The 10,009-nt window shown below is 46.0% G+C and overlaps 1 long non-coding RNA gene across 3 annotated transcripts; it reads left to right on the top strand.

The window, feature by feature from the left end:
* Nucleotides 1–213: 213 nt before the first annotated feature.
* Nucleotides 214–2,080, top strand: LOC124338071. Of its 3 annotated transcripts, XR_006917646.1 has the most exons (7): nt 214–477; nt 538–720; nt 790–951; nt 1,059–1,171; nt 1,260–1,338; nt 1,408–1,682; nt 1,781–2,080. It is a non-coding gene; the product is annotated as an uncharacterized LOC124338071 (long non-coding RNA). The 3 variants fall into 3 exon arrangements; XR_006917647.1 differs by having other exon boundaries at nt 538–951; nt 1,069–1,171; XR_006917645.1 differs by having other exon boundaries at nt 538–951.
* The last annotated feature ends 7,929 nt before the right edge of the window (nt 2,081–10,009 follow it).

Here is a 10,009-nt window from a genome sequence, read left to right as displayed (position 1 = left end):
TGCCTCATCGCCTCATAAGCCACAATGATAACAATGTTCATAACTGAATCTAACTTTGTTAACTTCTTATTTATTTTCAAGAATATAACTGTCAACTGATTTCAGTGATTTGTTTTTTTCATATTTTTGGTTTAGTGCGCTCTATAGCTATATGCTGATTAGACCCATTCGGCGTGCTTGTTGTTGACGTTTTGACAATTTTCAACAGTCGTCTGCTGTAGTGTATGTCAGTTCAACCAGAGTGGTCGCCAATTGATAGATCTGTCAGAATCCTTGATTATATTCTATTCAAGCATATTTTCATGGTGAAAGTTTTCTTCGTAAATTTGTTAGTTGTGTTTCTTTTAATGTTCTAAACGACTGTCGTTTGTCATTTGTTTTCAAATCAATAATTATGTTTGTGAAGCAGACGATATGTTTTCATTTCTAAGAAACTTGGTGTAGACGTCTGTGTTTTCCTAATTTGGAAATGGAAAGGTAAGAATTGTTTATTGTGCTAGAACAAATATTTTTAAATAAATATATTTCTTATCATAGGTATTGCTCAAACTTGGTGATCAGCTCTAAACAAGTTTTCACATTTAAGACTGTTTGACTGAAAAGATGTTATTCACTGGAGGAGCTGGGTATATCGGAAGCCCCTTTGTGGTTCTTGGAATCCGGCTATGTGGTTATTTCTTGCAAGAAGTTTGCCCACTCTAATAATGGAAAAAAAGCTCAGTGACTGCCCTGCTCAGTTTCATCAATGTGTTCTATATAATATAGTTATATTTATTATTTAATATCTAGGCGAAGAAGTTAAATCTCATAAACAGCTAAGAAACACCCAATTGATAATTCTTCGAGCAAAGATTCATCAAGTAGTTCATTCAGGGCTGAGAAAGAGAAGGCAAAGTTGCAGCAGATGCTGTTAATTATCACAATTAAAATATTGATGACAGTTCAACACAGGTATGGAAAATATGTGGATAATTGTTTTGCTGGACTTATAATAGTTGTTATGCAAGATAATTGTGTTTTGATTAATAACTGTAACCTGTTAAGTTGGTATTTTTCAGTTCATTTCAGAAATGACTTAAGTCGAATTCAAGAACTTAATAAAGGAACTTATGACATGGCATTTATTAAAAACCATGCAAAGAATAATGTTGCGTCCCTCACATATTTTCCAGTAAATATTAACACGATATTAACTTTAATCTGAGTGCAAGTAACGACATTTATTGATTAAAACTAATTCAATTTTACTTCTCATTCAGGGCTAAGAAAGAGAAGTCAAAGTTCCAGCAGGAGCTGTTTCATGCTCATCATTAAGTTGAGTCAGCCAACAAAGATAAGGTAAGATCCCATTGTAGATTGTTGAGCAGGACGGTCTAATTATTCTTAAATTATGGTTAATTTTTACAGGCAAGATGAAACGTACACCAAGCCGCCACTCGCTAAATAATTTTGATCCAAAGTTTAAATTTAAATTTCCGCTTCGATTTGACCATTTCAACCACTTTGAACTTTCCGCTCAATCGCACGTCTCGCTATAGCTGACGTGTTGCAGTGGAGAAATTGGCAGCAACTGATGCCGTTCCACAACTCGTCCCTTTTCGGCTTTTCCACATTGGATATTAAACAAAAGAATGTGAACTGCTGCTGTTTCCAGCTATTGTAAACCATCCGCAGTTATCCGGGTATGCCGTTATATAGTCTAGAGTCAAGTTAATTTAATAGCTGACGTCATAATATATAGTCGACCGTGAAAAACCATCTTTTTATCTTTGCGCTGCAGGGCAGGCGGAAGGAATTTCGTGAGAAAGTGCTGGAATGGAGTCGTATAACTAAAAAGGCAAACGTCTAGCGATCAGTTCGATGGATGTGAACGATGTGAGAATGCGACGTCCAACTCTGCACCTGTTTACATTACACAAAAAAGCAAGTTAAGAGCAGATGAACAGGTCTGATTTGAGCGTCGATTTTTGTAATGATGCGGTCAACATGTTCGGTTACGGCTGTCAGTGGTGCACATCAACCGGATGGTCTCAGGATTCCATATGCCGTGCAGACTCAATTTTATATTCGCTCCATCTGTCGTTTCGTTTTTTCTTTTGTGCCTCTGTTTGACATTTTCCATTCTATTGTTATTCATAACAGGCAACTTCCGTCTGATTCTGTTGCTAAGAGACCACGTCGAGATATATGGGCGAGTCTCTTTATTGATAAGCGACAGCTATGGACGATGATGAGGATCAGCTCGACGAGCGATAAGCGTTCCTACACTGGTAAAAAAGTATGTATACCGGCTTTGTAATTATAACTATCACCTGCTATGTATTAGTTGTGCGCCACCAACTCGACTTCTTCGAAATTTTGAACTTATTTAACGAATTTCACTGATAGTAAAATTGTTTGCTGATTTCGTTTTACTATCATGTCACTCTCGAGATGTTATTGTAAATGAATGGAAAATAAAGTATCTGTCATTAAAAATGCTGTGTGAATTTTAAAACTTATTATCGATATTTTAAGTTTAAAAAACTGAATATCGATTCGATTTTATGACAATAATTAAACGGGATTTAAATGGTCCGATTTACAGTTTTAATATAGTTTCAAAACGGAAACAACAGCGTTTTTTACTAATTTGAAATCCGCTTTTATGAATTGATTTCGAACGCTTTTTGCATTGATTTGAAATATTTTAATCTCGTTTCCGCACGGAAAAATTCTTCTCGGGTCCCCGGGAAGAATTCGTCTGCACGTGCAGACGAACGGAATGGTCCTGCGACGCTAAAATTCTTCTCGGGTCAAAATTAAGTTTTGGGGTTATAAATACTGGGAAAAAACTGAGTTATAACTGGAAATATTGTGTCTGACTTGTCTTTGAAAAATTTTCAATAACTTTTGGGTAAAGGTGGTTTTTCCCTTCAAATTACCGAATTTTGGGCCCTAAAAAAGGGGTAATCACAACCATACCGACTTTCAACCGAGAACCACCGCTAGGGAAGGGAAAGCGATTGACAAGTACAGGTTTATACAGGGAAACGAACGAGGTTATAGAACCTCTTTCGTACAAACGTTTCCCCTCTATTGCTTCACATTTTCTATAAAAATGGTTTAAACTTAATCTTTCGGGCACGGGTTATGGCCATTACAGAACGGTTTGTTAAGCCATCTCAAAAAGAAGAAAATAAAGTGAGGAACTACGAGACGAGTTCTATGCACCATTATTCGTCACGAAAGAAAAAAAGAACAAACAATAACGAACAAACTCAAGTAGCAATGACCTTGCGCGACAAAAAGGGGAGGGACAGTGCTATCAAGCAGACATACATGTATACATTTTTTTTTCTCTCTTTAAAAGGGGGGGGGGATATCCCAGTCTCAAAAGACCCAACACCTGGCAAAAGACCCAATTCCCAACTGAACCAAATTACCCTAAATGAAAAGTCGAAAAAATGACTCTGGAATTTTTATTTCTATTTTCTCTCTCTTCCACTCTACATATCCATCCACAGAGACCACACCCAAATTTCACCCCCGAATAATTTCTGTTGTCATTTTATTATTTTTAACCTCCTCCGCTCTTTGCTTCCCAAATAGTTAAATTGGGGTCCATATATAAATTTTTTTTTCCCTTCACACTTTCCCCCAGTACATAGTAATTCGAATCCTCTGACACATCAGTATCATTTCTCAGTTGGTGCCAGTAGCCCCAGTTTTTTTTTTAAACGACAAATTACTTACAGTGACTACAGTGTTCTCCTTCTCTCCTTGAAGGCATCCCGATCTAACCTAATTCTTAATTCCAGAAATGGATCCCAAAACAGCCGTGATTGTATTCGTCGAAAACACCAAAGCTACGGTACGCGCACAGGTGGCCACGAACCTGGCGTTGGCCTTCGTCAACGCCTCAACAGCGACACTATTGAAATTTGTAGTACGCCCAGTGGCGGGACCGGACACTTCGTTTACCGACCCCATAACACATCGAGTATTTTAAATTATGGGAGAAACTAGCCTGATCCTAACCATAGGGGGCCCAAGCGCGAACGCCACCGTATACGTCGTCGATGACGCGGAGATAGGTGCATCAATGGTCCTGGGGATGGATACCATAATTGCACTGCACGGTACCCTCTTCTTGGGGGGCGACGAACAGATGAATCCACTCTTCGATGCGCCAAACGGGAAAAGGTTACCGCCCCAAGACCGGTGTTAGCAACTGGCCTCTCCATTTCACTCGTCTCCCAAGCCTGGGCATCTGAGAATAAAGTGGCGATACTACAGGTAGGAACCCAGTACTATCGAGACCACATTACAAACACAACATTCCCGGTATATGGAATGGTGACCATACCGTCCGGAAACAACGAATGCAGAGCATTCGTCACCAACATTAAAGCCAGCATGATGCTGGGGGTAAATTATCTAAAAACAGCAGACTTCAAATTAACGTTTGATGAGTGGACCATATCATGGCCACAAACCATGGTAGTACGCCCATACCGTCAACAGGCACGGTCAATAGCTGGCCCAACGTGCCCTAAGTGCGGCCTAAACGGCCATGTCAAATCACAATGCACGGGGGCCCACGACTAAAAAAAAAGGGGGGGAGGGTGAGGAGCAATCGTCACCATCAAGCACCACCCGCTGTTGTAGTTACCATCTATAGATCTTTCGTACCTTCGTTTTACTTTTCCCAGGTCTGTTTCTTTCCATGTCCCTACTATACAATCTTCAAGTGTTTCAATTTCCCCGAAAACTGTTATAATGCGCCAAATTTGTCAATTTACTGCTCATCCCCAATCAACCCTAGCCGTATTCCCCGTACACCCCTTCCCCTTCGGTTCCCTTCACACGTTTCCCTATGTGCCTTCTATTATCTTTCCCTTCAAACGTTTCCTAACGTTAGGTTCCCCTCTTTCCTCCTCACATAACTAAGCACATTTTTCTTTTATCTTTCCCCCCTCGCAGCATATTTTTTTTTTATCTTAAACGTTTCCCTTGCATAACGCAGAATTTGTCCATCATATATATGTATTCTCTCATTCATAATTCCGCTAAGTTAAGCCGACTCCGGGAGTCGCCTTCAAAGAAGGCGGCTATGTAATGCCCCGCGGAGCCAACTAGCCCCGCGAGCCAACCTGCCCCTCCAAGGCAACACACCCTGCAGTGGCGACTTGCCCCACGGAGCCCATTGGCCCCACCCCTTCAGCGATGGCCACCATCCACCGTCCACGTCACAGCCGTGACGTCACCACCGAGCACGTCACACCCCGTGACGTCCACGCTCCACGCTGACTCCGCGAAATCCCGGCCCAGCTACACCAGCTCGCCGGTCCAGCTACACCAGCTCGCCGGTCCAGCCACACCAGCTCGCTGGTCCAGCCACACCAGCTCGCTGGTCCAGCTCCACCAGCCCGCTGGTCCAGCTCCACCAGGAACACGACCCATCGAAATCACTTTTGCCCTCATTAGCCCCACTATATATGCTGTACCCCTTTTCGCAACTCTCTCTCTGCTGTACTCCCCTCCTGTCGATAGGACACGCAATACAAGCGCTTACTCTCTGACTACCCGTCTTCGCGTACTCTCTGTAAGCACCCCAGTTGGGCCTTACAGATTTATTGCCTTCTTTCGGAGAAATGTTCATTCGAACGAGCTCCAATGCTCCAATGCCTGACACTTGGACTGGCGATTCAGGTTCCAATCCAATGCACCCTGTTTGAATGGATGGTGTCGTATTCTTCTTGTTGCTGCTGCTGTTGCACACTTTCCTAAAGTGTCCGGTTTTTCCGCATTTCCCGCAGTCTTTTCCGTTAGCAGGGCATTCTGAGCGCGGGTGACGGGTTTCACCCCCACAGTTCCAGCAACCTTTAGAAGAGGTGTCGAATTTAACGGACTTGTCGTCCTTTTTCGATTGACTTGATTGAAATGACGACGATTGCTGTTTGTGCTGAGGTTTAGACGATTTGTTTAACTTATCTTTCTTGTAGGATGACTTTGATAGCGCTTGAATGGCCATTGCGTCGCCTTGTGTCAAGTTTTTTGCTTGGGTTGAAGCGGCCTCCGCGACGCGGAGAATGTCGATCGCTTCGTCCAATTTTAACTTATCTCCTCGTTTGAGGAGTTTGCGGCGCACGTCATCATCGTACACACCAAAAACAATCTGACCAAGTATACGGGTTGGTTGGCATTTCAAACAGCAATCTTTGAGGAACTCGCATTTGCTAGCCAGTTCCCTGAGTTCGCAAAGCCAGTTGTCTGCTGATTCGTTTGCACGTTGCTTCTTCATAGCAAACTGTTGACGCCATACGTGGCGATTACGCCCCGCGTTACACCTGTCAAGTAATTGTTGAATGATGACTTCGTGATCTTCTAAGTCGTCCTCGTCCAGACCCATCGATAAAACAGCTTGGAGGGTCTCTTTAGATAAACATGAAAAAAGGACGTTTGTCTTGTATTCCGGACGTTCGTCCGCCTCCAACACTGTGTCAATCGTCGATAAAGCTAAAAATATTTTCCATTGAGCGTGCCATAGCTCGAATGAGTCCTTAAATTCGTCTAAATCAAATCGAGGTGGTGAGCCGTACGGCTTGAACGCTTTGGCAGTAGGCGCCATTTTTGAGAGGTCTGGCACCTTTGGGCTACGTTCAAGTGCTTTACTAGCGGGAACAGTTACTTTAGCTTCGTCAGTAGGCATAGAAGTTAAAGAAAATAATATTGACTATGACGGCCGTGAAATACGGCTCTGTACCTTTTTCAAGAGCCCCCAAACAAAACACGCCTCCGTCCAGTAGACAATACTGTTTGGAAACCGTCCGCAAAAGTATGCACTGCGCCAATGAAAGAATATATTGTAAACTGTTCAACTTACTCCGTTAGGTTCGTTAAGAAACAACTGCGCCATGTAAGGATGTTGACTGATTGAATAAATGTATTTACGGAAGTAAGGGAGTTGGTCGAGGGATGACCAGTACAATAGAGAAGCTAAGAGTGGACTGAAGAATAGTATATGCGCCTAGCAGGATAACATATGCTCCGGAGAGCCATAAAAGAACAGGACGTGTAAGACAATACATGAGACGTCATCACACACGACAGTGCACGCCAGAGCACGCCAATTCACACCAGAGCACGTCCATGCACGCCAAAGCACGCCAGTGCACGCCAGAGCACGCCAGTGCACGCCAGTACACGCCAGAGCACGCCAATTCGCACCAGAGCACGCCAGAGCACGCCAGAGCACGTCAATGCACGCCACAGCACGCCAGTGCACGCCACAGCACGCCAATTCACACCAGAGCACGCCAGTGCACGCCAGAGCACGTCAATGCACGCCAGAGCACGCCAGTGCACGACAGAGCTCGCCAATGCACGCCAGAGCACGCCAGTGCACGCCAGAGCACGCCAGTGCACGCCAGAGCACGCCAGTGCACGCCAGTGCACGACAGAGCACGCCAGTGCACGAAAGAGCACGCCAGTGCACGCAAGAGCACGTCAATGCACGCCAGAGCACGCCAGTGCACGCAAGAGCACGTCAATGCACGCCAGAGCACGCCAGTGCACGCCAGAGCACGCCAGTGCACGCCAGAGCACTTCAGTGCACGCCAGAGCACGCCAGAGCACGCCAGTGCACGCCAGAGCACGCCAATTCACACCAGAGCACGCCAGAGCACGCCAGTGCACGCCAGAGCACGTCAATGCACGCCAGAGCAAGCCAGAGCAAGCCAGAGCACGCCAGAGCACGCCAGAGCACGCCAGTGCACGCCAGAGCACGGTAGAGTACAGCAGAGAACAGCTCAGCACTTGAAGTTGCTATAATAATTTTTTTAACTTGTTAAAACCATTTTTTAATTACAGGATGTGTAAATCAATGTCCAATACACCATTTCAAGTCTATTTAATCAATAAATTTATAGAGCAAATCATGAACAAAAAGTTTGAGAAAAACGCACATCACAGCACTTCAATGTTTAAAAATTATTCAAGTTATTTGAGTTCTATTGTCGGGTAGTGGATTTCTATTGTCAAGCACTTGAGTTCTGCATAGCAGAGCACGCCAGAGCACGACAGAGCACGCCAGTGCACGCAAGAGCACGTCAATGCACGCCAGAGCACGCCAGTGCACGCAAGAGCACGTCAATGCACGCCAGAGCACGCCAGTGCACGCAAGAGCACGTCAATGCACGCCAGAGCACGCCAGTGCACGCCAGAGCACGCCAGAGCACGCCAGAGCACGCCAGTGCACGCCAGAGCACGCCAATTCACGCCAATTCACGCCAGAGCACGCCAGTGGACGCCAGAGCAAGCCAGAGCACGCCAGAGCACGCCAGAGCACGCCAGTGCACGCCAGAGCACGGTAGAGTACAGCAGAGAACAGCTCAGCACTTGAAGTTGCTATAATAATTTTAAGTTGTTAAAACCATTTTTTAATTACAGGATGTGTAAATCAATGTCCAATACACCATTTCAAGTCTATTTAATCAATAAATTTTTAGAGCAAATCATGAACAAAAAGTTTGAGAAAAACGCACATCACAGCACTTGAATTTTTAAAAATTATTCAAGTTATTTGAGTTCTATTGTCGGGTAGTGGATTTCTATTGTCAAGCACTTGAGTTCTGCATAGCAGAGCACGCCAGAGCACGACAGAGCACGCCAGTGCACGCAAGAGCACGTCAATGCACGCCAGAGCACGCCAGAGCACGCCAGTGCACGCCAGAGCACGCCAGTGCATGCCAGAGCACGCCAGTGCACGCCAAAGCACGACAGAGCACGCCAGTGCACGCAAGAGCACGCCAGTGCACGCAAGAGCACGTCAATGCATGCCAGAGCACGTCAATGCACGCCAGAGCACGCCAATGCACGCCAGAGCACGCCAGTGCACGCCAGAGCAAGCCAGTGCACGCAAGAGCACGTCAATGCCCGCCAGAGCACGCCAGTGCACGCCAGAGCACGCCAGTGCACGCCAGAGCAAGCCAGTGCACGCCAGAGCACGACACTGCACGCCAGAGCACGCCAGTGCACGCCAGAGCACGCCAATTCACGCCAGAGCACGCAAGTGCACGCCAGAGCACGGTAGAGCACAGCAGAGAACAGCTCAGCACTTGAAGTTGCTATAATAATTTTTTTAACTTGTTAAAACCATTTTTTAATTACAAGATGTGTAAATCAATGTCCAATACACCATTTCAAGTCTATTTAATCAATAAATTTACAGAGCAAATCATGAACAAAAAGTTTGAGAAAAACGCACATCACAGCACTTGAATTTTTAAAAATTATTCAAGTTATTTGAGTTCTATTGTCGGGTAGTGGATTTCTATTGTCAAGCACTTGAGTTCTGCATAGCAGAGCACGCCAGAGAACGACAGAGCACGCCAGAGCACGCCAGTGCACGCCACTGCACGCCAGAGCACGCCAGTACACGCCAGAGCACGCCAGTGCACGCAAGAGCAAGCCAGTGCACGCAAGAGCACGCCAGTGCACGCCAGAGCACGCCAATTCACACCAGAGCACGTCAATGCACGCCAGAGCACGCCAGTGCACGCCAGAGCACGCCAATTCAAACCAGAGCACGCCAGGGCATGCCAGTGAACGCCAGAGCACGTCAATGCACGCCAGAGCACGCCAGTGCACACCAGTGCACGCCAGAGCACGCCAATTCACACCAGAGGACGCCAGTGCACGCCGGAGCACGCCAGTGCACGCCAGAGCACGCCAGTGCACGCCAGAGCACGCCAGTGCACGCACGAGCACGGCAATGCACGCCAGAGCATGCTAGTGCACGCCAGAGCACGCAGCACACAGCACGAGTGCACGAGTGCACAAGAACGCAGCACGCAGCACGCAGTGCACGTCAGAGAACGCCAATTCACACCAGAGCAAGTCAATGCACGCCAGAGGACGCAAGTGCACGCCAGAGCACGTCAGTGCAGGCCAGTGCACGCCAGAGCACGCCAGTGCACGCCAGAGCAATTCAATGCATGCCAGAGCACGCCAATTAACACCAGAG

This window comes from Daphnia pulicaria, chromosome 4 (genome assembly GCF_021234035.1).
Source record: "Daphnia pulicaria isolate SC F1-1A chromosome 4, SC_F0-13Bv2, whole genome shotgun sequence".
Lineage (NCBI taxonomy): Eukaryota > Metazoa > Arthropoda > Branchiopoda > Diplostraca > Daphniidae > Daphnia > Daphnia pulicaria.
Note: the sequence above shows the minus strand (reverse complement) of the source record. Positions and strands in the feature narration are given on the sequence as shown.